The 27081-nt window shown below is 43.2% G+C and overlaps 1 protein-coding gene across 2 annotated transcripts in view; it reads right to left on the minus strand.

Moving 5' to 3' along the window:
• Window positions 1-27081, minus strand: part of MGAT4B (alpha-1,3-mannosyl-glycoprotein 4-beta-N-acetylglucosaminyltransferase B) — a 444527-nt gene that overhangs the window by 119282 nt on the left and 298164 nt on the right. The window lies entirely within an intron of this gene.

The following is a 27081-nucleotide window of genomic DNA, read 5'->3' on the forward strand; positions in this document are numbered from 1 at the left end:
TTTGATAGGCCAGGAGCAGGTGGGCTTTGTCCAGGGGAGATCGGCGGTAAAAAATATAAGGACGGTCCTGACTGGTCCTTGACAGGGTTCACAATATGCCAGTACAGGGGGAACACCCGGCCATGCTCACCTTGGATGCTGAAAAAGCGTTTGATAATGTGCGGTGGGCATGGTTGGGTGCAGTCCTAGATAAAATGGGGTTCTCTGGAGCTTTCAGAAAATATCTTTCCCAAATGTACCACCATCCTAGAGCCAGGATTTATACCCAGGGGTTTTTGTTGGCGCCATTTATGTTGCAAAAAGGCACTCGACAGGGGTGCCCATTATCACCCCTCTTGTTCAATATAGCATTAGAGCCCCTCGCAAGGATATTGTGTAGCTCTAGAGTGTTTGAGGGTATTAAAGTAGGTGAGGCTCGGGTGAAAGCGGCACTATTTGCGGACGATGTTATACTTTTTATGGCAAATCCGAAAAATCTATTAGAAAAAGTAATGAAGCTGCTAAAGGATTTTGGTAGGTACTCAGGGTACGCAATTAACATGTCCAAATGCGAACTGTTGGGACTATATGAGATCCTCAGGCATAGGCACCGTGAAAGCGACAAAACAAATTACATATCTAGGGATCAAGATTGGGAAGTCCCCGCATTCAATATATCAATTGAATTTTCCCCCATTATTTTCTAAAATAAAGTCTGATCTGGATAGATGGCAAAACCTGCCTCTCTCGTTAGTAGGGAGATGTCACCTGATCAAAATGATGGGAGTGGCAAAGTTGATGTATCCTCTCCAGACGATTCCAACTCTTCTGCGTCACGCGGATGTAACTGAAATGGAAAGTAGGTTCGTCAAATTTCTTTGGGGAGGGAAACGGGCGAGGATCTCTTTAAAAAAACTAAAGCTCAGGAGAGGCCATGGGGGTCTTAACTTCCCAGACTTACGGGGCTATAATTTGACATGTCTCAGCAGGCATATCATTGATTGGGCTAACGAATCAGCATACTACTCTAACTTGCAGGTAGAACGCCAACTTGCGGCCCCTTGGAATTTGATGGCTTTGGTACATACGAGAGTATCTCAGCTTCCAGGGGTGGCGAGAAAATCATTGATATTGAGGGACACGATTATCGCATGGAAGAACATTAGGAAGTTGTTCGGCCTATCATTTCAGTTCTCTAAACACTTACCCATTAGGAGCCACCCTGCTTTTATTTCGGGAAACACAGAAAGGTCTTTTCAAACATGGGCTAACAAGGGGATAATTAAGATGGGAGACCTCTTCCATGAGAAGGAAGCCAGATGGGCGACGTTAAAGGAAGTAGAGGAAAGATGGGTTCTCCAAGGGCCGAATTCGTTCCCGTATTTGCAGGTTAGGAGTTATGTGAGAGGATTGGTAAAAGACCTTTCTAAGGAATGGCAAAAGAACAAATTTGACTCCCTAATAAGCAATAAGAACAAGACTTCAATTTCCATGCTCTATAATACGCTTAGAGATTCTTGGGAGGAATCCCTGAGAGGGTCTTTATTCAAAAAATGGGGCATCCAGCTGAACATAAGGGATATTGGTCCGGTGGCTCTCTCGGGGCTTCAAGCTGTTTACAGGGCAGTCTCAAACGAAAAAATGAGAGAAACACAGTTCAAAATCGCGCACCATGCCATATATGGGTTCGACTGTCCGGTATCAACGGCTAAACCTGACAGACTCACAGCCTGTCCCAAGTGTGGGGTCCCAAAATCTGATCTGCTTCATGGACTATGGGAATGCCCCAAGATAGGTATTTTTTGGACCCAAGTAGCTCAGTTATTGGAGCGCACGGGGTGTAACTACACAGATCTAACGCCATCACTGGTGGTGCTTCAAGCAGATGAAAAAGGGACTGATGAAGTCAATGGGAACAGTGAGGAAAAGAAAATGACGATGTTAGCTCATATAGTAGTGTTGGAAGCGAAAAGGTGCTTGCTGACGAAGTGGTTGACTGCAGAGGTCCCTAGTTCGGATCTATTGATAACCCAGATCAGACGTATTTTTCAGATAGAATGGCAAAATGCTATTGCTAAAAAAGAAACCCTGGGAAAGAAGTTATATAAAACTTGGAAAAGGTTTATCCTGCAATACATTCCACATGCTGAATACCCCTCAGTAATGGGACCTTTTAAATATACAGAGTGGTATCTCCAAGAAGACTTGAGGGATCGACTAGGAAATTTGAAAGTTTGAATGTTCCTCAGAAGTAGCCGGGACATCCAGAGAAGGGAGGGAGGGGGGTACAGGAGGGGTGGGGGGGGAGAAACTAGAAAATATAGGTTTGTCATGTTTTCATCATTTGTTTGGAAGAAAGAAGTGTGAACCTGATGTATCGCATTGACATGATAACAATAAAGAATTGTTAAAAAAAAAAAAAAGTTGAAGTTGGACCCTGCTCCTGAGTCAATGAATTGTTAGGTTTGAGTTTAGCAGCCTGTCAACGTATGCCCCTCTCACACATAAGGAGGACAGAACATTTAGATTACATCATCCCATAGAAGTCAATGAGGAGGAAGGAAGAAGTGCAGAGAGAACAGACAGCACAGGAATGATTGAAAAGATAATAGCACGTGTTATCTATGTCCCATCACTACTGCTCAGGACTTCTCTGTAATATCATATATGGTGCTTTTGTGTGATTCTAAGTGAGTGAGAGAGCATTAGGGAGCAGAAAATGCTCATGTATACACTCATGTATAGTACTTCAGATGTCATGGTCAATAGTGGCCCCAGCATCTAGGAGATTTTAGCGAGGGAGAAGGCCCCTTCTGTCCTCCAAGCGAAGCACCAGCGCAAAAATGTCATACCAAACTGCCTGTCCTGTGGCAGGGTTTAATAGGCAGGCAGTAAAAATCACATATACTATTGCATGCTTTGGTAATAAGCGATCAGAGGATTGCATATTCAAGGCTCCTAAGGGGACTAAAAAGTAAAGTAAAAAAATATTTTTAAAAATAAAACTGAAATTCCAATCACCTTACATTTGTAATTTTATATAAAAAAAAAATCACATTTAGCAATAATCTGAAAATGTGTATACTATTAAAATATAAAATAATTTATCTTGTGCAGTGAATGCCGTAATGACAAAAAATAAAAATGCGCGTTTGGCTGTTTTTGGTCACCTTGCCTCCGAAAAAAATGAATACAAAGAGAGCAAAAAGTTGTACACATGCCAAAACGGTACATAAAACAACAACTTGGCCTGCAAAAAGCAAGACCTCAAACAGCTCTGTAGAAAAAAACATAAAAGAGTCATGGGTGTCAGAATATGTCAATGCAAAACAATGTTTTTATTTTTTTTAAGTAGTATAACAAAAGAAAAACTACATTAATTTGGTATCCCCATAATTCTGACAACCCACGGAATATGGCTGTAATTTAAATTTTAGCACACAGGGAACGCCATAAAAACAAAAAAACCACGGCGGAGCTACCTCCCAAAAAACTGAATACAAAGTGATCAAAAAGTTGTATGTATGCCAAAATGGTACCGAAAGAACAATTTGCCCTGCAAAAAACAAGACCTCAAACAGCTCTGTAGACAAAAATATAAAAAGGTTATAGGTGTCAGAATATGGAGAAGCAAAGCAAATCTTTATGTAATGTTTTTTTTTTTTTTTTTTTGTGAACACCGCAAATACAAAACCCCAAAAACATGGTGAAACTTAATTTTTAAGGAGTTTTGGAAGGTGGGGGGAAAAAAAAGAAAATGCAAAAATAAAAAATATTTGTGCTAGAAGTTTATTTTATTATAAAGGTACAACTGTGTGTTACCAATTTGGGGGGGGGGTTGTTGGGGGACAACCCACCCAAATGGCAACACCCAAATGGATCTTTATTCATAAACTTCTTGCAAAAATAATATAAGACGGCACAACACAGAGTTATAAAAGATGCTCCAGAATTATTATAGCATGAAGAATGCAAGTACTTACTAAAGAAAACATGGCTGGAAAAGTCACTCAGCCCACAAAAAACAAACCTACATTTGGCTACACTGATGAAAAAAAACTAAAAAAAACTTCTTAAAATGCAGCAAATTAAAAAGTATTATTTCTACCATGAGATGTGCCACTATTGTGAAAAAGCTGTCAAAAATATAGATATTTGTAATTAATGGAATTGTACAAATACATAGCATAAAAGTTACTTATGCCATATGGTGAACGGTGAAAATGGCAAAACACAAAATAAACTGACATTTTTGTTTTTTTATTCATTCTCCCGATAAACAATTAATATAAGGCTACTTTCACACTAGCTGGATCTGGCAGGGTTCAGCAAAAACGCATCTGTTCAGATAATACAACCGTCTGCATCCGTTATGAACGGATCCAATTGTATTATCTTTAACATACCCAAGACGGATCCGTTATGAACACCACTGGAGTCAATGGGGGAAGGATCAGTTTTCTATTGTGTCAGAGAAAACGGATCTGTCCCCATTGACTTGCATTGTGGGTCATGACGGATCCGTCTTCCTCCACATCCCAGGACGGAAAGAAATCTGCAGCATGTTGCGGTTTTCTCTCCGGTATGAGAACAGAATGGAATACATTTTGGCGCATTCCGTTTTGTTCAGTTCAGTTTTGTCCCCATTGACAATGAATGGGGACAAAACTGAAGCGTTTTTTTGTTTTTTTTTCGGTATTGAGACCCTATGGCGGATCTTAATACTGGAAAATATTAACGCTAGTGTGAAAGTAGCCAATCATTAAGTTATATGTACCCCAACATTGGACCATAGGATCATGCAACTCATCCGGCTATCATTTCAGCCATGTGAAATACTTCATGTACTGCTACATTGAAAACCATATTCATCTTTTTACACGACAAGCATACAGCATACTGTCTTCTTACAGCAGCCCCAAAAATCTTTGGCATTGGTCTTCCTCTCCGAAATGATGTTTTCATTGGTTGAGCTGGTATTACAGTTGTGCCTCCATAATTCCCTGCCCACAGTGCTCCAGCGCAGAGTAAACTGTCGCCATTCCTTAATCTAACAGTTTGCGTTATGACAGTCTCGCCATTCAATTATCCGCTGAGCTGCATCTCCATTTGAAAACTTCATGTGCTGGATGGCTTTCTGAAATTCCCTGTTTATATACAAGCGCTCTGAAGCTTTAAATGCCTTTTGTTTCGCAGCGTGACTGTGTTTGTATTTTACAGAAGTATTCAGCATATGAGAGACATTAAAATATAGAGGCACTGAGAGATCAGAGGGGATTAAACAAATCCATAAACCCATCAGAGCTTAGACAGCCTGTGACGGTGTTGTCAGCGAGAACATCATAAGTCAGAGCCACGCAGGTAACCCATAATAGGCTCCTTTGTGGCAGCCCTAGAAATATTCTGCAGTATAAGAGGAGCCTTATTGCTTAAAGACTTGGTAAAGATCTGCAGAAGATAATAACAGACTACTACATCAACACCCCAACAACTACCCCATCATGAGCAGTAAAGCATGCATCAGCTTTCGGGAATCTTGCTCAAATATTAGGGAATTGCACATTGAGAAATATTATATATATACAATTACAGGCAATGTATGAAATGTCTGTGTTATTTCTGTCTTTTATATACTGGTACTTTGCCTAGACAATATACAGAATGGCAAGTACTCTTTAGGCAAAGTATGACATGTTAACAAGTATTAATTAAACACCTTTATTGATGTGAAAATGAAAGAAAGATATGTAACATAAACCAAATGCTAAATAAACTACACATGTTATACAATAGCGGAAGGACAGAACTTTCATACTGAAACACGCAGTGTCGGACTGGGGTACCTAGGGCCCACCAGTAAAATTTATTTTGGGGGCCCTCCATACGGATACATTCAAGTATAATAAATAATCTAACACATTTTTTATATGAACATAGGCTGGTTGAGGTGCCATACATTGAATATATGTATGTAGTACAGTAAGTCTACTTTATTATGTGCCACTAGTGCAGGGGGTGGGAGACTAGGGGCCCACCTTGCTCAGGGGCCCACCGGGGGATTCCCCTGTACCCCTGTGGGCCACTCCGATCCTGGAAACACGAGAGAAATAGATCAGAATTGTCCTCACTTTTTGGAACAAGGAATGCTGGAATGGCACTTAATTGTCTTTGTCACACAAGAGCACTTCTTGCACAGGATTTGGGGGGGTACTATCTCTCCTTGGGGAGAGAGCGCCTTAATCGGTGTAAGGAGACTGATAGACCATACATGCTCCTCTGGAATTATGGGAAGAAAGGGATGCAAATGAGCTCTTAACAAGCTCTGCCTCTAATGCCAACAATAATATGGCCAGGGACATCCGCACATTTATATATCATATCGTGCAGGATGTTTTTATCTTAGTTTTTTCTGTGATTTTTTTTGTTTATGTAGTATATGCTTGAGGGAGTGGCACCTTCAAGTGTGAATGAGCTCCTATTCTATCTTGGGAGTAGCATTCCTCTGCACTTTTGCCCTTCCTATCTCATAGATCGCCTTGAGTAGGTGGTACATATAGATGTCCTTGGCTCCTTCTCCCATTGGTTGCTGGATGCACATGGAGGTGACTAGGAGCAGCACACCATATGTGCGGCGTCTGCGCTCCTGAACATAGAAGCCCAACGGCTTAGGTAGGTTTAGCGTAGGACCCGCCTGACCTGAGACCACCTTGGTGCTTGGTAGACGGGCACAGATGTGTTTTAAACAAAATATATTGGCTAAGTGTCAGATTTTATCATATCAGAGTGAGGACTTTGTCCATATATAATGCTTGCATCTACTTTACTAAGTGCATTATTATCTTATTTCTGCGATTTTCTTTCAATAATATAGTCAGGGACATCCGCACATTTATATATTATACTGTGCAGGATATTTTTATCTTCGTTTTTTCTGTGATTTTTTCATCAGATGTAAGGCAACTATCCTATAAGGCCCCTTTCACAGTAGCGTTAAAGTTTTCCGGTATTGAGTTTGGTCATAGGGGCCTCAACGCTTCAGTTTTGTCCAAATGCATTCTGGATGGAAAGAAATCCATTCAGTATGCATCAGGATGTCTTCAGTTCAGTCCCATTTACGGTACTGCCGGCTTTCTCACTGCGCCTGCGCCGAATACTGAACGGGACAGCACAGGCGCGAGATTTACATGGCAGACGGGGATTTCAGGAGAACCAATGCTGACCTGGCCCTGTCAATCAAGACAGAAGGGCGTGGAAATGAGGTGGGCGAACGGAGCCTCTAGGAGCAGGTGCAACGCCCCCGCTTCTCCTAGAGGCTCATTTGCATATAATAAAAGTTAAAATTACACGAAAATGGGGGCATACTAAAAAGAAATGCAGAGTTAAATTCAGGTGACATTTTAACATCTATGTCAGCCTGTTTAATAGCGAAAATTGGGGTGACAGAAACCCTTTAAAGAACAGGAGTTTATATATCCATATCAGGGTTTGTTTTTTTGGGTATAAGTGGTGGTATTGTGGTAGTGAGGAATGTAAAGTCTATCCAGATATGTCTTTAGCACTAGGGCTGGGAAGGGTGGCATTTCAATAGTCACCTCAGGGAGCAGAACATTTTGAATCGGCCCTGATCATCCCCCTGTAGATGTGGAAGGGGAAAATCAGTAAGCGACAGTAAGAGAGACACTAGCATGATTCGGCAACTAATCGTTATTGTTATATCTCACTCAAGTGCTTTATTCACATCTTTACTGCTCAGTACTTCTATACAATTGCCTATATTCTGCTTTTGAGTTATTCTGAGTGAGAGCATTAGGGAGCAAAATCTACTGTCTCCTTGTTAGACTATGAGGAGACATAATCACAACTTGTCTACATCTACTAGATCATAAACAACTGAGAGTTGGAGATATATTATGCAGAGGAGGGAAATGGCTAAACAATGCCAGAAACAAGTCATATAATGGTCAGATATACAGTTATTACTCATGTATACACACAAGGCAGCTCATTCTGAATAGTCATCTTAATAGACAGGGATGCTTTAAATCTAATACTTCTGTCTTGAGATGTTACTCTTCCCTAGTTACTGTAGCAGGATTACAAAAGTTTTTGCATCTTTTTAAAAATGTCACAGTTGATAAATCTGGCTTAGGCCTCATGCACAAGACCGCTGTGTGCACCCGTGGCCGTTGTTCCGTTTTCCGTGATTTTCTGCGGATCCATTGACTTTCAATGCACCGTTTGTCATCCGCCTCCGTGATCTGTGTATCCTGTCCGTCAAAAAAATATGACCTGTCGATTCAAGTCAATGGGTTCGTGGAAAAACACGGATGCACACAAGATTGGCATCCGTGTCCGTAGGCTACTTTCACAGTATATTCTAACACAGAGGTGTTCCCATAGTGATGGGACTGTGTACATGACTGCCCCCTGCTGCCTGGCAGCACCCAATCTCTTACAGGGGCCTGTGAACCGCACAATTAACCCCTCAGGTGCGGCACCTGAGGGGTTAATTGTGCGTATCATAGCCCCCTGTAAGAGATCAGGGGCTGCCAGGCAGCAGGGGGCAGACCCCCCCTCCCTCCCAGTTTTAATTTCATTGGTGGCCAGTATGGGCCCCCCCCCCCTCTATTGTATTAATTTAATTTGTTTTTTCCGGCCCCCCCTCCCTCCCTCTATTGTATTAATTTCATTGGTGGCACAGTGTGCGGCCCCCCCTCCCTCCCTCTATTGTATTAATTTCATTGGTGGCACAGTGTGCGGCCTCCCCTCCCTCCCTCTATTGTATTAATTTCATTGGTGGCCAGTGTGCTCAGGTGCGGCACAATTAACCCCTCAGGTGCGGGGTTAATTGTGCGGATCACAGCCCCCTGTAAGAGATCAGGTGCTGCCAGACAGCAGGGGGCAGTCATGTACACACTTCTTAGTATATTCTAACTTGAAGCGTCCCCATCACCATGGGAACGCCTCTGTGTTAGAATATACTGTCGGATATGAGTTTTCACGATGTAACTCAAATCCGATGGTATATTCTAACATAGAGGCGTTCCCATGGTGATGGGGACGCTTCAAGTTAAAATATACCATCGGATTGGAGAAAACTCCGATCTGATGGTATAATAGGGACTCCTGACTTTACATTGAAAGTCAACGTCCCCATTGACTGGCATTGTAAGTCAGGACGGATCCGTTTGGCTCCGCACGGCCAGGCGGACACCAAAACGACTTTTTCCTTCATGTCCGTGGATCCTCCAAAAATCAAGGAAGACCCACGGAAGTAAAAACGGACACGGATCACAGAACTACAGAACCCGTTTTTGCGGACCACAAAAAAAACGGTCGTGTGCATGAGGCCTTACTGTAAATAAGCTCAACAACTCACAGAATGAACATAACCCTGTTCAAGGGAATATAGTAGAATTAGGTCAATTATTAAACAAATTTCACAGAATTACCATTAGTTCTAAGACATAGCTTTTAATATTAATCATTAAAATATTGGACCCTTTTGATACAGAAATAAACAATAAATACAAAAATGTAATCAAAAAGACTATGTGTCACTTATCTCCTTGGTTGCAGGAGGGCAGCCAAGTAGGATTGATGGTCTAAAGGGGCAGTATCCCTAGTGCTCCCCCTGTTGTGGTGGCCCTGCCTATAAACGGAATAGCCGCCCCGATAGGGGCGATCCGATGTCTCGTACCTCCTGTAATTCCCTGGAAGACCCTAATGCGGGTGACAGATGATGCTATTCCTAATTCGGAGACCTGGACTAGTCTACATATATACCAAAAACAACAAACAATGTATATAAAACACCCGCCGTGTGGTGGACTATACACCACCCAAAAAAGAATAGTGCACAGAAATGAGCATGAAAGATGTATTGGAAAATATGTACAGCGTCCCTACGCGTTTCGCCTTGTTCAGGTTAGGCTCCTCAGGGGACAAAAAACCATGAACAGCGGAGTGTCCTACATCATAGATAATAGAAAGAAGAAATAAAAAGAGATACAAGTGACCACGATATGTTTCACTCATCTGGAATGGTGGTCACTAGTTCTAGAACCACATAAAGATATATGATGTTTCTATACAATTAGATACACCAAAATTAGATATAGGGACTTTGTCGAAGGCCACAGAATACGGCAATACTGATGACAGCACCTTTCAAATTGCAGTCCATCTACTCAAACGCTGCCGATTAGATTCATATAGTATGTCCTCCTGGCTCATATAAATGTTAATCTACGGTTAAGGGAGAACAACACAACCTGTATAGCATATTTAAATGTCATAGATAATAGTGTTTATATTGGTGTTCACATAGAAAACAGCCATTATAGGTACATGTAAAACACCAACTAACATGATACAATAGTACATAATGTAACAGCCAGGGCCCTCATAGTATATAACACCCCAGAGTATGCAGTATACAGTATAACACTCCACGGTTGGTAGTATATAGTAAAAAAACCCACAGTATGCAGTATATAGTATAACATCACACAGTAGGAAGTATATAGTATAATATCCCCCAGTACACAGCATATAGTATAACAACCCACAGTATGAAGTGTATAGTATAACACCTCACAGCAGGCAGTCTATAGTATAACACCCCACAGTAGGCAGTATATAGTATAACACCCCACAGAAGGCAGCCTATAGTACAACACCTCACAGTAGGCAGTATATAGTATAACACCCCACAGTAGGCAGTATATAGAATAACACCCCACTGTATGCAGTATATAGTATAACACCACACAGCAGGCAGTATATAGTATAATATCTCCCAGTACACAGTATATAGTATAACAACCAACAGTATGAAGTGTATAGTAGAACACCTCACAGCAGGCAGTCTATAGTATAACACCCCACATTAGGCAGTATATAGTATAACACCCCACAGTAGGCAGTATATAGTATAACACCCCACAGTAGGCAGTATATAGTATAACACCCCACAGTAGGCAGTATATAGAATAACACCCCGCAGAAGGCAGTATATAGTGTAACACCCCGCAGAAGGCAGTCTGTAGTGTAACACCACAAAGCATCCAGTATATAGTGAGCCTCTGCCACCCACCGCTAAGCTATAATAACATTCATAACAGAGACAGCCTAGGTCAGACTAAGTCAGGGTAGTAGTCTAGACTCACACTCAACAACTCACTTCTGCCATCATTCCCGCTCTCTATGCTCTGCTTGCCTCATAGCTTGCTTGGGCAGCTATAGGCCCTTCTGAGGTATAGAGCCCTGGGAAGCAGCCAAAACCGGTCATATTATGATCCGTCACCGATGGACATAACCATTATACAATTGTATAATACTCTATACAGACAACACTACATTTCTCAACATGACATGATCACCAGACATAACCATAATACAGGTCTATTATACTCTATCCAAACAACACTACACATCTAAACATGACCTGATCAATGGGCATGATCCCCATTTAATCTTTTTACATAACGTTTATTGTCAGGCACAGGGAAAGACAAAATAAAATACAGCCCAATAATTCTAAATGTGTACTAAGAATGGCTCAGGAATAAATCATAGAAATCTTCAAGAAAAATATATCAAAAACCTGAGCAGAGCTTAGAGATTAATTTGTAGCTCCTTCGCGGCAATGATTTGTGCTGTATGTATATTTCATGAATAGTAACAGCCATCAAATGAGCTCCAAAATGCTGTTTACATTACCTGGAGTACACTTCAGATCTTGGCCCAATAACACTTGCCTAATTAACACAGTAACATTGATAAGCCTATTAGTAATACTCACAAAGTTTACATATATACATAACAAACTGGTGCTTAGGCCTGGTTTATGTATCCACAAGACTTTCCTAAAGCCTGTCATAGCATGGGCTGTTCAACATAAAGTGTACTTAGGGGGCTTTAACGGGCAAAATTTGCCTTCCATTGTTCTCAATAGGGGCCCTTAGTTTTATGGCCATGACAAGAAAAAACATGAACTTTCTTGCTGCAATCAGGGCCGCATTAATAGCAGCAAGTCACCCACTGAAAAATTTACTTTAAAAAAACACTGCGCGAAAGTCCCCTGACTCATAGCTCCAGTGAACAGAGGGGTGGCATGTTTCTCTCCATTCACTTCGTTGGAATTTTCAAAAATAGATGAACATGCTTGTTCTTGCACAATCACCTTTGATTCACAGCAGCCACAAGCTTGGGGTTGACGGAACCCATTTTTGAGATAGGCGCGGGTCCCAGAGGAGGAGCCTATGGGATGTGCAATAAATGTCATAGATGGTAATAATTTAAGGCTCATTTACTCAAGGTGGTGATAGGACAAAAGATTGTTCTTGATCATTGTTCCCCGTGAGCATGTCTGCCAATCTGCCACTGATCACATCTTTCATACAGGCATCAAAATCATTGTTTGTTGGCAGCATACTCTCTAAACAAACTAGAGGTGCAATTTATCATCCCCTCTGTGGCTGAAAACTGGGGTCAAAAAGTCGGAAAGTCTGTTGCACACTAACGTTTTGGTGGTTTTAGGCACCGCTCACTGTCACATTACCATAATTATAATCTACGTCAGGAAGCTGGCATGTATTACAGCGGGAATCTACACCCGCTCCCTTGCTCCCTACTTTGGCGCATGGCCCTGCACAGATGCGTCACAAACATTAAAAGGAACCTGTCACCGTGATTTTGTGTATAGAGCTGAGGACATGGGTTGCTAGATGGCCGCAATACCCAGTCCCCATAGCTCTGTGTAATTTTATTGTGTAAAAAAACGATTTAATACAAATGCAAATTAACCTGAGATGTGTCCTGTACATGAGATGAGTCCAGCGTGAAGGAGCCCAGCACTGCCCCACATCCTCAGAATCTCCTCCTTGCTCCCCGACATCAGAAAGCTAGAGCTCCGTAATCTCGTGATGCGCGAGCTAGCGCATGTGCAGTGTCGTCATAGTGTTCCTTCCCTGTGCTGGCATCAGCCTCAGGGAACGAACTGAGTATGCGCTAGCTCGCGCATCGCGAGATTACGGCGCTCTAGCTTTCTGACATCGGGGAGCAAGGAGGAGATTCTGAGGACGCGGGGCGGTGCTGGGCTCCTTCACGCTGGACTCATCTCAGGCACAGGACACATCTCAGGTTTATTTGCATATGTATCAAATCGTTGTTATTTTACACAATAAAAGCACACAGAGCTATGGGGACTGGGTATTGCGGATGTGCTAGCGGCCATCTAGCAACCCATGTCCTCCATACACACCCGGTGACAAGTTCCCTTCAAGAGGTGAGCACATATTAATAATTGTTTTGCTTCTGATGCAAGTGGAGGTGGAAGTGTTTAGGAGTGTGAAAGTGTTAACCAGCATCAGAAAAGGGAACGTCTGCACACAGTACATAAAAGCGGCTTCACCTATACAAATATCAGCACATGCAATTCTTATAGATCAAAGCTTTGGCGAGCTATCAGCTGAGCGGTGCTGTTGGCAATAAACAGGTTAACTCATATTCTCTTTTGGAAGAGCTGCAACATGCTTGCTTTTAAGCATGCAAATTCCCACAATTCAGGTGCAAATATACACCAACTGCACTCATTAGCGGGAAGCAAGTCGCGAAAGGACACCAAACCCGCAGAGCACCCACAATGGCCAAATTAGTGTCACTCATAACAAGTAGCAAGTTAAATTTATGCAAGAGAGGTTTATATAAGCCATAATAGCTGAAGTTACAAGAATCAGAATCCTGTTTTCTTTCACATCCTCATCTCCCACAGACCAATGCATCCGACTGTGTTGGCTGCTATGGCAACAGAAGAGGCAAAATTGGGGCCTTCACCAAGTGGCTGCATACGTTGCTGTTTTATTAGACCTTAAAGGTCTCATAAAGGGGTATACATTTACAAACACTTCCATTTTACCTTGCTCTACTTTACTGTAAAAAAGATCTGCCACTCACGTGCTGTGTTCCTGCGCTGTGCATGTTATTTAAGGACTAAATACAAGGCTAAAAAGTAGTCTGTCGAGTGGAAAGTCACATATGCTTTTTCTCCCTCCCTCTATGCACTAGCCGAATAATGAAAAGAGATGTAATAGTTAAAAATATATTATACGTATCATCATCAGTGGGAGTATACAATGTGGAACAAATTAGGGATACAAGCATAATAAACAAGTAACACACACTATATATATACACAGTGGATTTCAGAACTTTTACCACCTTAATGTGACCTATAAACTGTACTACTTAATTGAAAAACAAACTGAATTATTTTAGGTAGAGGGAAGAAAAAGTATAACAATAAAATAATATGCTTGCATAAGTGTGCACACCCTTAAACTAATACTTTGTTGAAGCACCTTTTGATTTTATTACAGCACTCAGTCTTTTGGGGTATGAGTCTCTCAGCATGGCACATTTTGACTTGGCAAGATTTGCACACTCTTCTTTGCAAAATTTGTCAGATTGCGAGGGCATCTCCTGTGCACAGCCCTCTTTAGATCCCCCCACAGATTTTTTTTTATCTGATTCAGGTCTGAGCTCTGGCTGGGCCATTCCAAAACTTTAATCTTCTTCTGGTGAAGCCATTCCTTTGTTGATTTGAATGTATGCTTTGGGTCGTTTGGGCTGAAAGATGAAGTTCCTGTCACGATGCACTCTGTGCATGGTTCAAGGAGGCGGAGACAGCTGAGGCGTGCTTGCGTCATCAGCGCACCCGGATTCGCCCGTTCCCACACTGGGGCTGATGGCGCTCGGCTGTATTGGAACTCAGGAGTCATGTGATGCTGGCCATGTCACATGACTCCACTAGCACCCTATTTAAACAGGCAATCTACTGGCCATAGATTGCCTGTTATTGAGTTCCTTCCTGCAAGTTACTCACCTGGTTTGTGTTCCTGTTTGGCATCCGATTTCCCGTCTGTCTCATCCTTTGGCCTAACCTCTAACCCCAAAGAAATGTGCGATAGGGTTAGACGAGACTAAGTACCTGGGGTATGTCATTGGGCGCGGAGTCATCAAACCCCAAGTGAACAAAATAGAGATGATACGGAATTGGCCCCGACCGGTCACCACTAGGCAAATAAAGTAATTCCTGGAAATGGTGGGCTATTACATGAGGTTTGTTCCCCACTTGGTTACTCTAGCCGCGCCATTGACAGGGCTCTTGAAGGGCCGAAAATCAGTGATGGTTCGCTGGGATGATCGGGCGGAAGAGGCTTTTGCCGCTTTGAAGTCGGACCTGTGTGGGTCACCGGTTTTGGTGACGCTCGACTTCAAGAGGGAGTTCGTGGTACAAACGGATGCCTCCAAAATAGGCCTCTTATGTACTCATGCAATTATAATGGTGACGGATACCCTAATTTGCACTGTTTAAAGATTGTAATGCCTTTGTTCTATTTCTCAATAAAACAATAATTTACAACTAAAGTAGGCCTCAGTGCTGTACTGTGTCAGGAAGTCAATGGGGAGGAGCATCCCATTGTCTTCCTAAGCCGCAAGCTCACCCCAGCCGAAACCAGGTACAGTATAGTCGAGAGAGAGTGCCTGGTTATCAAGTCTCTCTGCTACTATTTGTTGGGGAGAAAGTTCTGCTTGCTGAACTACCACTCCCCTCTCAAGTGGATGAGCCAGGCCAAAGACAAGAATGCCAGGGTCACGAGATGGTTTTTGTCTCTGCAGAACTCTAAGTTCTCAGTAGAACACAGAGCAGGCCAGTTGCAGGGAAACGCGAATGCCCTGTCCCGGGTGCATTGTCTGGCATGTGTCCACCCCTTCAGGGTTGAACAGGGGGGGGGTATGTAACACAGTAAGGGGTTGTGTCTGGCAAGGCAGGTATTTTCCTCCCAGCATGTGCGGCAGCCAGGTGAGGTCAAATACCAGACCGGAGTTAAAGTGTCGGTCCGGGTTTTACCAGCACCTGGCTGTCCTTAAATAGGCAGCTGGGCTCAGCAGAGATGTCTCTGTTTTTGGCATTTGAGGCTTTGTGCCGTGCTGGAGGGCTAAGAGCCGCATGCTGGGGAAACAGGCCCCCTAAAGTCTCCTGTGGACTACTGGAGACAGAACCGCCAGCAAGGTGACTTGTGTTATATGAACTTTCCATTGTGTGTGAATTAACACCAAGACTAAAAAGTTACGTGCTTTTTTGTGCAATTGCCTCACTGATATTTGCATTAAGAACTTGCCCGCTTACCCTATCTACCAGAGCAAAACCCCACAATATATATAGTGGTGATGTGTACAGTATAAGTGTTGGGAGGGCGTGTATATCCCACCCAGATACCTCAGCTGGGTGAGATAACTGAAATCCAGAAAGCTGCAGTGGTTTCAGCAAAGTGTAGATTGCGGAGACTGTTTTGTCTAGATGTTGTTCTGGGCTGGATTTCATGTGAACTGGGGGATAGGTTTGGTAGTGGGCTCTGCCAGTGCACACCCTTCCACTACATAAGTCTTTTCTCGGAGGTGATCACCGGTAAGGCCTACTGCTGTAATCAAGGAAGGATAAAACCACCCTCTGTGTATGACTTGGAGGGAGAAAGGCAGAGGAAGCCTGAAAGGCTCTGTGTGGTCTCAGCCAGGAGGGCTGAGGGGCCACAAGGCGTTGTAAAGCCTGATGTTTGGGACTCCCACTAACGAGCTGTTTGAGAAGGCACTGGCGCTTGCAGCAACACAGCGGCCTTTTTTCAGCTTTTCCTAGGGCGAGTGACTACACGTTCATCGCTCACGTGGTCTAGGCATAGCTCAGCCTCCTTCAAGTGAATGGGATTGAGTTGTAATACCAAGCACAGCCACTATACAATGTATGGCGCTGTGCTTGGTAAGCACAAAGAAGGCGGCACCACTGACAGGAGCACCAGTGCCTTCTCAAACAGCTGTTTGGCAGGGGTCCTGAATTTTGGACCCCCATCAAATCAGATACTGATGATCATGAGTATAGGTTATGAGTATTTAAAGGAGTTCTCCGGGAATTTAGAAAATAAAAATACTTAAATATTACTTTATTGTAAATATATTCCCATATACCTCTCATTAGTTATAATGGTTGATTTTGTCTGGGGAGCAATCATCAGGAGAAATAAAATGGCCACAGTCCTATTAATACACACAAAACCTGTCCTAATCACACAGGACGACAAGTTACTTCACAACACTGAGCAAAAGAGCTGCCTCATACTCCTCTCTGCTTTACTTGTCAGGGATTATGATACTGAATACAGTTTAATATGATCTTCACCTGAATCTCTGTTGGAATCAAGTTCATGAGGATATGGAAGTACAGAGAGGACGGACAGGATAGATTTTAGTAATCTGGGGCTGTGATACAAGTGCTGCTGCTCCCCACCTCTTCTCTGTACTTCATGCCTCCTCATGAACTCCATTCCTACAGATATTTAGATCATATTAAACTGTATTCAGGATCATAGAAGAAGATCGGGCAGCTCTTTGGCTCACTAATCTGAAGTAACTTGTCTGCCTGTGTGATTAGGACAGGTTTTCTGTGTACTAATAGGATGGCGGCCATTTTAATTTTCCTATTGATTGCTCCCTAGACAAAATTAGCTATTATAACTAATGAAAGGTATTTAGGAATATATTTATAATAAAGTAATATTTAAGTATTTTCATTTTCCTAATTCCCTGAGAACCCCCTTTAAGTAAACCTTTTTAAGTTAAAGCGGTTCTCCACTTTTGCTATATTGATGACCTATCCTCAGGATACATTAGCAATATCAGATTGGCAGGGGCCCGACGTCCAATACTCTGCCCCCCCCCCACCCCGATGAGCTGTTTCAACAGAATACAGCTGTATTCTCTTCTGTGTTTACCTGCTCGATTTCAAAACTGCAGCAGTGAGCAGGTGTAATAACAACTCCGCCATCCGATTCACTTTAATAGGGACAGCTGTCTCATATTCAAATGACGTACTGGGGACAAAACACTTCTGATGGAGCGGGGACCTGAAATGGTTGGGAAGGGAGTTGTAGGGCTGGATTGGCAGGACTGTAGAAAGGCAAGTGTTTTTGTTTATTTGGACACGCATTACTGGCAAGGGTTAAGTTTGCTCCTAGGTGGCTACCCTTATAACTCTATATTGTTTTTCAACTGTTAATAGAACTGCTTTCACCGAAAAGACTTGAGAACTGCTTCCAGAGTTTGTCTGTTTACCTCCCATTGTATTCCAACTTCATCTCTGAGTAAGCAGCTACTTGTATGAAATTACAAGCTGGAGTGGCTGAGCCACTGTGGTCTGAAAGGAACCTTTGATGGATCGCAAAATAAAGATCTTCCCTCCTCCCAGAGGAGCTGACAAAATGTATTCACTCTTCGTAGCTTTCAATTGCATGCCCATGATTTCTATCCATAGACTGCATCATCTACTGGCAGACTACCACATGAACAGACATGATCCGGTGGCAAGTTACCATCCGACACAACATAGTCCAATAGGCTGCCCTGCATTGCAACCCAGGTTATAATTTTACAGTATGTCTAAAAGCTTTACAGCCAATTTTTCACTGATTAATATTTGGCTGTCCTAGTTGGCTTTATATTTTTGGTGTATCAGCACCAAGAAAGGGACACCAAAATGCAGCAGATTACCATGTAGGTGGGAATTGTCACCGGAATTAAGTGCTGTAATACACCAGTAGTACTAGATATGATGTCCAGATTGCTATTTTTTATTTTCCTACTTCCCCATGTTCCCCCGCTGTCAAAGATTAAAGCTGTGCTAAAATACTTTGTCAGGACTGCTCTGCATGCACACAGCAATCGTTTCCATTATATTGGCACGGCAGAGCGGCATGGACTGTGTATTTCAGCACAGTTTTTAGTGCTAACAGCAGGGGGCAGTAAGAAAATAAAAACATAGTGATTTGGACTCTTTATGTGCAGCATAACAGTCCACAATTGTGGTGACAGATTCCCTTTAAACTGGCTTAAAACATCTGTGAAAATGCCTGCCCCAGACGGATGAGGCTATAGCTTATGGTGAAAACCAGTCTAGTCACCCTCCTGTCTGGCTAGTGACAAAGTGCCATCATTACCTTCTGCACCTAGGACTTCTCCTGAAGACTGTCACCACTCCACAGTACTAAAGCTGGGCTTTACACAGGAGATAGTTGTGGTCCAAAGGATTGTTCAGGCGCCAGTTACCTGTCCTGCTAAACATGCATATGTAGTGAATAGGGAGAAAGCAGCTGTCAGACAAATCTAAAGTGGCTCATCTCCTGAGAACAAAAGGATACAGCAGTTGAAAATCCAACATGCCCAATATTTATCTCTCCTAACGTCAGCCATCAGGGGAGACTCAGGAGGCCCCATACACTGTAGATAGTAGGCTGAACCCACAGATATCAGTAGGTTTGGTAGACGTCAATGTATTGCGAATGGCCAGCTTAAGGTTAACAAAGTTTTGTTTTTAATGGTCAACTTTTTACTGGCAAGAAAGCAGTCAAAAGACAAACATCATAAGTGGATAAGAAAATGTGTCAATAATACAAGCATTGCCTGCATTTCCACATAACTTTACATGTCAACTACCAAGAGGGCCTAGAAAGGCCGTGGACGGATGCACCACAGGCTCCAACTGGATGAGAGGAGCAACCGGAAATGACTGATAATCATACACAGGATGATATGAGCCCGTGCGTCGCATACGTCCTGTCATTCCACTTAGTAATCTAATTTTAGCAAGAAAGTAATTTCATCCTTTCTAGAAACTGTTTCTAGTAAATTCTGCAAATTAAATCCCCTACAATGGATGACATGATTTTGCAATGAAATTCTGCAGGGTGTTAATAAACCTTCCTCAGCTATAAGAACTCTAGAAAATATGCTTCATTTTATTTCACTGCAGTGTTCCCTGAAATAGGCTATAATTAGTCAAATCTGTTAAGCGATGATGATAAAACTCTATATTTGTTCCACGGGTGTTCTTCTTCCTCCCCCGGGAACCAGGATGTGCCATTTCTATCGGTGATATTTTCATTCATCAATGATGTGCGCACACAGCAGGCCCGCATGTCGCCCTACTATAGAGCTGTGAATTCTCTATGGCTGGAAGACACTGAGTAATACTGGCTTCTCAGCTGGAACTGGACTACATAGCTCAGCAATCTACGTCTACGTTCCTTTACAGACCCTGTAGTCTTCCCCGGCACAGAATACAAAACATGTCATGAATTTCTCCATTCTTTCAAGGGCAACATGTCCAAAAAGATACGCCTGACAGATGTGGGTCTATTAGGGTGCCTGCACACATGTGGATTATGTGCGGAATAACTGCAACATAATACAGTACCAGGCAAAGTGAATAACATTTGACAAATGTCATGTATATTTAGCTTATTTTTCTGTGGGGAAACTGTCCTGTTGTGCAGATTTTAAAATCCACAGGATGTCGATTATTTGTGCGATTCCACACCTTCTGTGCAGTGGTTTTCCCCATAGACTTCAATGGGGTTGTTAAACAGAAAACCTGCATGACATCCACACCAAAACCACATATAAATCTGCATTATTTATTGTAGTTTTGGTGTGTTCTTTGTTCATTTTGGTGCAGATTTTCTATTTACCACATTAAAGTCTATGGTGAAAACCCCTCTACAGAAGGTGTAGAATCCCACAAACAATTGATATGCTGCAGATTTTAAAATCCCCACAACAGGTCAATTTCCACACAGAAGAAAAAAAGAAAAGTGTACCTGAGATTTGTCAAATCTCATTCACTTTGCTAGTATAGTATTACGCTGCAGTTTTTCTGCACAAAAATCTGCGTGAAAATAAAAAAAATCACATAATCCGCACCGTATTCAGGCAGCCTAATTGTAAGTAAAACTAACGCACACTCTATGTACACAGAATAGTGAGAGCATATCACCTCATATAGGCATGCCCATTCATATACAATTACACTTAACAAGCACAATAAATCTAAAACTATATAAAAACACTTAAATCCATATCACCTCGTATATTGTTCTTGATGCCTAAAAATTCCCTATAATTCAGAATCATGAAGACTTTGGCACTAAATGTACCTACTCCGTGCCTCTGTGCAGAAATGTACCATATTCTGCCCAAGAGGTAGTATTTCTAGGAGAGAATAACTCCATAATACAGCATTAAATAGAGCATGCCATTTTCTCATATTTAGTAAGAATCTGGTACAATGTTACCCTACGTTTCTAAAGGGACCATATTACAAACTCGTACAAAACTAATCCATAAAAGGCTGGGGAGAACGGATGTGTGACCATTCAGGGCATACATGATGTAGGATATGTACTCCTGTTTCCTAAGGTCTTCTACGCTTTGTCATCACATTTTATCAATATAGTAAATGTCAGACGGAGCGATAATGGCTCTGACAACAAACTGTAAATCCGTTCCTCTATGAACTGCTGGCTCTAAGATGAAATGTTGATCTTTCCACGAGTAGGGGCAAGCGGTGCAAAATTCATACTGAAGAGTGTCAAAAATTGTCCAACCAAGTCTGTCAACCTTTTACTGAGAGATTAACAAACAGGTCAGAGAGATTTCTTCTTCTAGCCATGACATACAATACAGCTTATTTACTGCTGGCACCTTCCGGAGAACCCTTTTAAAAATGTGCCAGTTCTTCAAAGAACCGACAGTAACTGGATTCCTGTCCCCCAAGGTGATGGAGCATTTTAGAAAGAGTTATCATAGAAATTCCAAGCTACACAAGTCAGGAATATGTTGAAAACCCAAAAAAGAAAAATGGAAGAAATGGGCCTTATAATTAAAAACTGTACCATGAGAGCCGCCCACAGCATTTCCCAAACAGCTTTTGAAAAATGTAAGTGCATCTGTCATCAAAATGCTATTTTGTAAGTTTTTGGATCTATCATCGCAGAATGAAATATAGATGTATTTCTCACTTGGTGACATTGTAGAATGTGTTTACAAGGTACAATGTATAATTACATATGTACATTTCACTCTCCTATACAGATTGCTATATTCTAAAAGGTCACTGGTCCTGTAAATCCCACGGCTGCTACCACACCAGGCCCTTCATTTTGTGACTCCAAAGAGACTATAATACACATGGTCAGATATGTTCATATTATTCAAATGCAGCTTTATGAACTTCCTTTACATCTTGACGGCTGTCATGTGACCTGCCATGTGACATCCATATAGACAGCTCTTATGTCAGGGGCGTAGCTAGAAATGACTGGGCCCCATAGCAACATTTTTTATGGGCCCCCCATCTCCCACCCCCACATACCTCTCAGACCCCCATCCCTTCCACAGCGCCCACCCAAACACCCTTCCAGGACCTCCCACCCCAACATCCCCACACCCCTCCTAGACCTCCCACCCTAAATCTTCCACCGCCAGTCCCCAGATATAATGGTCCAGACATCAAGTGTCCTGCTCCCCCTACTCCCCATATAATGGTCCAGACCTACAGGATCCTGCTTCCCCCTACTCCCCATATATAATGGTCTAGACCCCCAGGATCCTGCTTCCCCCTACTCCAAATATATAATGGTCCATACCTCCAGGGTCTTGCTCCTCCCTATATAATGGTCCAGACCTCCAGGGTCTTGCTTCCCCCTCCTCCCTAAATATAATGGTCCAGACCTCCAGGGTCCTGCTCCCCCCTATATAATGGTCCAGACCTCCAGGATCCTGCTCCCTCCTTCTCTTTAAATATAATGGTCTAGACCTCCAGGGTCCTGCTCCCCCCTTCTTAAATATAATGGTCCAGACCTCCAAGGTCCTGATCCCCCCCCTTCTCCTTAAATATAATGGTCTAGACCTCCAGGATCCTGCTTCCCCCTACTCCCAATATATAATGGTCCAGACCTCCAGGGTCCTGCTCCCCCCTCCTCCCTATATAATGGTCCAGACCTCCAGGGTCCTGCTCCCCCCTAAATAGAATGGTCCAGATCTCCAGTGTCCTGTTCCCCCCTATATAATGGTCAGACCTCCAGGATCCTGCTCCCCTCTTCTCCTTAAATATAATGGTCCAGAACTCCAGGGTCCTGCTCCCCCCTCCTCCCCAGATATAATGGTCCAGACCTTGGGGATCCCACTCCCCCCTCCTCCCCAGATATAATGGTCCAGACCTCCAGTGTCCTTTCCCACCTATATAATGGTCCAGACCAGACCTCCAGGGTCCTGCTCCCCCCTTCTCCTTAAATGTACTGGTCCAGACCACCAGGGTGCTGCTCCCCCCTCCTCCCCAGATATAATGGTCCAGGACTCCAGAGTAAGTTTTACCAGTCCCAGAGTCAGCCAGCCCTCACCTCACAGCCACTTGAACGTCTGCGGCTGCGCGCCCACACTCCAGCAGCACTGCCAGGCCCAGCAGCACGCAGCTTCGCTGTACGCTCTGCCTCCTCCACTTCCGGCCAGTTGGACTGCCGCCCAGACTGGGAGCGGGACCACTCCATCTCCTCATTGCAGGTATGTCTCTCTGCCTCTGGCTGCGCCCTATCGCACTGCCCACAGCCTGCAGGCCCTGCAGATAGCACTTTCTCTGTCTGTCCTGGAGGGGCCTGCAACCCCTGTAGCTACGCCACATGAATTAAAAAAAATAATAATAATCCTTACCCATGGCCCGGGCCCCCAGTGGCTTTGGGCCCCATAGCCATTGCTATGGCTGCTATGGTGATCCCTACGCCCATGCAACCCCTAAGTAGGTAACTTTAGCCCATACGTATGATACCCCACGGATAATAGAAGTGCCGCAGTGCAAAAGAAAGAGCTATACAGAGGACACATTTAGCACTCATTATGTTAAAGAGGACCTCTCACCACTCTCGACATGTCTTCCACATGTTTTCTTATGACTATGTTGTGCCATTCTTCTTGTATTCTTTCTAGAGATACTTTCTAGAGTTTATGGACAAAGATACAGATGGGAGTTACCATTTGGGGGAGGGGTGACCCCGCGCAGTCTGGCATTGTCCAATTAGTGCTACCAGTGAAAGACTATGCAGAGACACCCCCTCCCCCCAACAGGAACCACCCATCAGTACCTTTATCTATAAATTTTTAATAGAAATAGGAAAAGAAGGGCACAACAATCTAAGATCCCTGTCCGTATGTCTTTGGAGTGTGGGAGGAAACCCACACAAACACGCAGAGAACATACACTGCCTGTCCCCAAAAAAAAAAGTCACGCATTCGCTGTGGCATTGTTTCGATAAGCTTCTGCAATGTCACAAGATTTATTTTCATCCAGTGTTGCATTAATTTTTCACCAAGATCTTGCATTGATGATGATAGAGTACTAGAGTCTGACTGCTGCGCAAAGCCTTCTCCAGCACATCTCAAAGATTCTCAATGGGGTTAAGGTCTGGACTCTGTGGTGGCCAATCCATGTGTGAAAATTATGTCTCATGCTCTCTGAACCACTCTTTCACCATTTAAGCCTGATGAATCCAGGCATTGTCATCTTGGCATCAGGGAAGAAAAAATCAATTGATGGAATAACCTGGTCATTAAGTATGTTCAGGTAGTCAACTGACCTCATTCTTGGAGCAACCCCAGATCATAGCACTGCCCCCACAGTCTTGTACAGTAGGCACTAGGCATGATGGGTGCATCACTGCATATGCCTCTCTTCTTACCCTGATGCGCCCATCACTCTGGAACAGGGTAAATCTGGACTCATCAGACCACATGGCCGTCTTCCATGGAGTCCAATCTCTATGCTCCCTAGCAAATTGAAGCCTTTTTTTCTGGTTTGCCTCACTGATTAGTGGTATTCTTACGGCTACACAGCTGTTCAGTCCCAATCCCTTGAGTTCCCTTCGCATTGTGCGTGTGGAAATGCTCTTACTTTCACTATTAAACATAGCCCTGAGTTCTACTGTTTTTCTTCAATTTGATTTAACCAAACTTTTAAGTGATCGCCGATCATGATCATTCAGGATTTTTTCACCGCCACAATTCTTCCTCATATACGATGGGTCCCCACTATACTTCCAGTTTTTAATAATGCGTTGGACAGTTAACCCAATTTTAGTAGTTTCTGCATGTTTTCTCTGCTTGATGCATGACAATGATTTGACGCTTCTCAAACAGACTAACATCTTTTCCACGACCACGAGATATGTCTTTCGACAAGGTTGTTGGGGTTAAATAACTTATTGCCAGATGAAAGATAACCGCCCATGCAGTAATTATCCAATAGGAAGCTCATAACTATTAGATTAGTTAAATTCAGGTGGCAACTTTTTTTTTGGGACAGGCAGTGTACAAACTCAATGCAACAGTGCCACTGAGTTTAAATCTTCATTGTACATGGCCAAGGCTCTCTAAATGCTCTTTGGGCAACAATACACATTCAAAAGCTGTTGACTGAATGATTGTTCGTCCGACAGCTATCTCTACCAAATACCTCCCGACTTTTCCACACACATACGTATATGTGTAATCAACGGGGAGAGGGGACAAAGCTGCTGCCAGACACCTATGTGGTGGCTTATCTCTCGGGTGAAAAAAAAAGATCAGTCAATTACTGTCTCCCCTGACATCATCTGTCACGAGAGATTCTGGAGCTCCCAATATAAATTCTTGGTGGTTTCAGACAACAATACACTCATTTATATAGGGACCTCATGTTAGACAGTAAATATTTTACCAAAATGAATTCATACTTGCTCAAAACCATGTCAAATAGAGTAAGGTTAAAGGTATGTCCACATAGGACTTAAAGGGGTTCTCAGCTTTTGCTACATTGATGAACTATGCTCAGGATAGGTCATCATCATCAGATCGCTGGGGATCTACCGGCACTCAGATCTACCGGCACCCTGCTAATCAACTGTTTGAAGAGAATAAAGTGCTTGTACGGATGCTGCTTTCTCTTCCTTGTTTACCTGCTCATTTCAATAGGAAGGAGCCGTCCCATTGAAGTGAATGGGACAGTGGAGTTGTAACTACACCTGCTTACCACTGCAATGTCGATGGTGAGCAGGTGAACAGAGAGCACAATGGTCATACGAGTGCTGCATTCTCTTCAAACAGCTGATCAGCGGGTCCCTGATTACAATGGTCCATGAGGATGCAGTCTTCGACCAGTTTGCCAATTAATGCATAGTATTTAGATGGATTACCCAGTGTAATAAGTCTAAAAGAGGGTGGAACTTACATACAGTATTTCATAAAAGCGAGTACACCTCTCACATTTTTAAAAATATTTTATTATATCTTTTCATAGGACAACACTGAAGATATGACACTTTGATACTATGTAAAGTAGTCAGTGTACAGCTTGTATAACAGTGTAAATTTTATGTGCCTTCAAAATAACTCAACACAAAGCCAATAATGTCTAAACTGCTGGCAAAAAAAGTGAGTACACCCTTAAAGAGGACCTTTCACCGATGACACTGTTATGGGGATATGTTATGGGGATACATCTTATGCCATATATGTGTCATCCACAGATCCTCCCATAACAGTGTCATTCACAGATCCCCATAAGTGTCATCCACAGATCCCCCATACAGTTCCATCCACAGATCCCCCATAAGTAATGTATCAGTGGGGAGGGAGGAGGCGGGGACACTGGCGGCAGGGTCGGCCCTGCACACAGCTGTAAAAGTATACTCATGTAAAGCTTAATCTTTGTAAAAATAGCCCAAACCCTGGTGTTCTTACTAACTAAGGTGGCATGCAGACTCGCCGCCGCGCCGGAAGCTTGAGCTTAACATCTCTCTCTCTCTCTCCATCATGCGCCTCCTGCCCCACCTGCCTGCCTCATTCATAAAGTGGGAGGAACCGGCAGACGGGGCAGGAGGCGCATGACGGAGGGCTGACACCTGATGTCTGACCCCTGACGGCTGAGGGAGTTTAGGGTGAGGGCTGACACCTGATGTCTGACCCCTGACAGCTGAGGGAGTTTAGGCTGAGGGCTGACACCTGATGACTGACCCCTGACAGCTGAGGGAGTTTAGGCTGAGGGCTGACACCTGATGTCTGACCCCTGACGGCTGATGGAGTTTAGGGTGAGGGCTGACACCTGATGTCTGACCCCTGACGGCTGAGGGAGTTTAGGGTGAGGGCTGACACCTGATGTCTGACCCCTGACAGCTGAGGGAGTTTAGG

Source organism: Bufo gargarizans, chromosome 2, assembly GCF_014858855.1.
Source record: "Bufo gargarizans isolate SCDJY-AF-19 chromosome 2, ASM1485885v1, whole genome shotgun sequence".
NCBI classification, from domain to species: domain Eukaryota; kingdom Metazoa; phylum Chordata; class Amphibia; order Anura; family Bufonidae; genus Bufo; species Bufo gargarizans.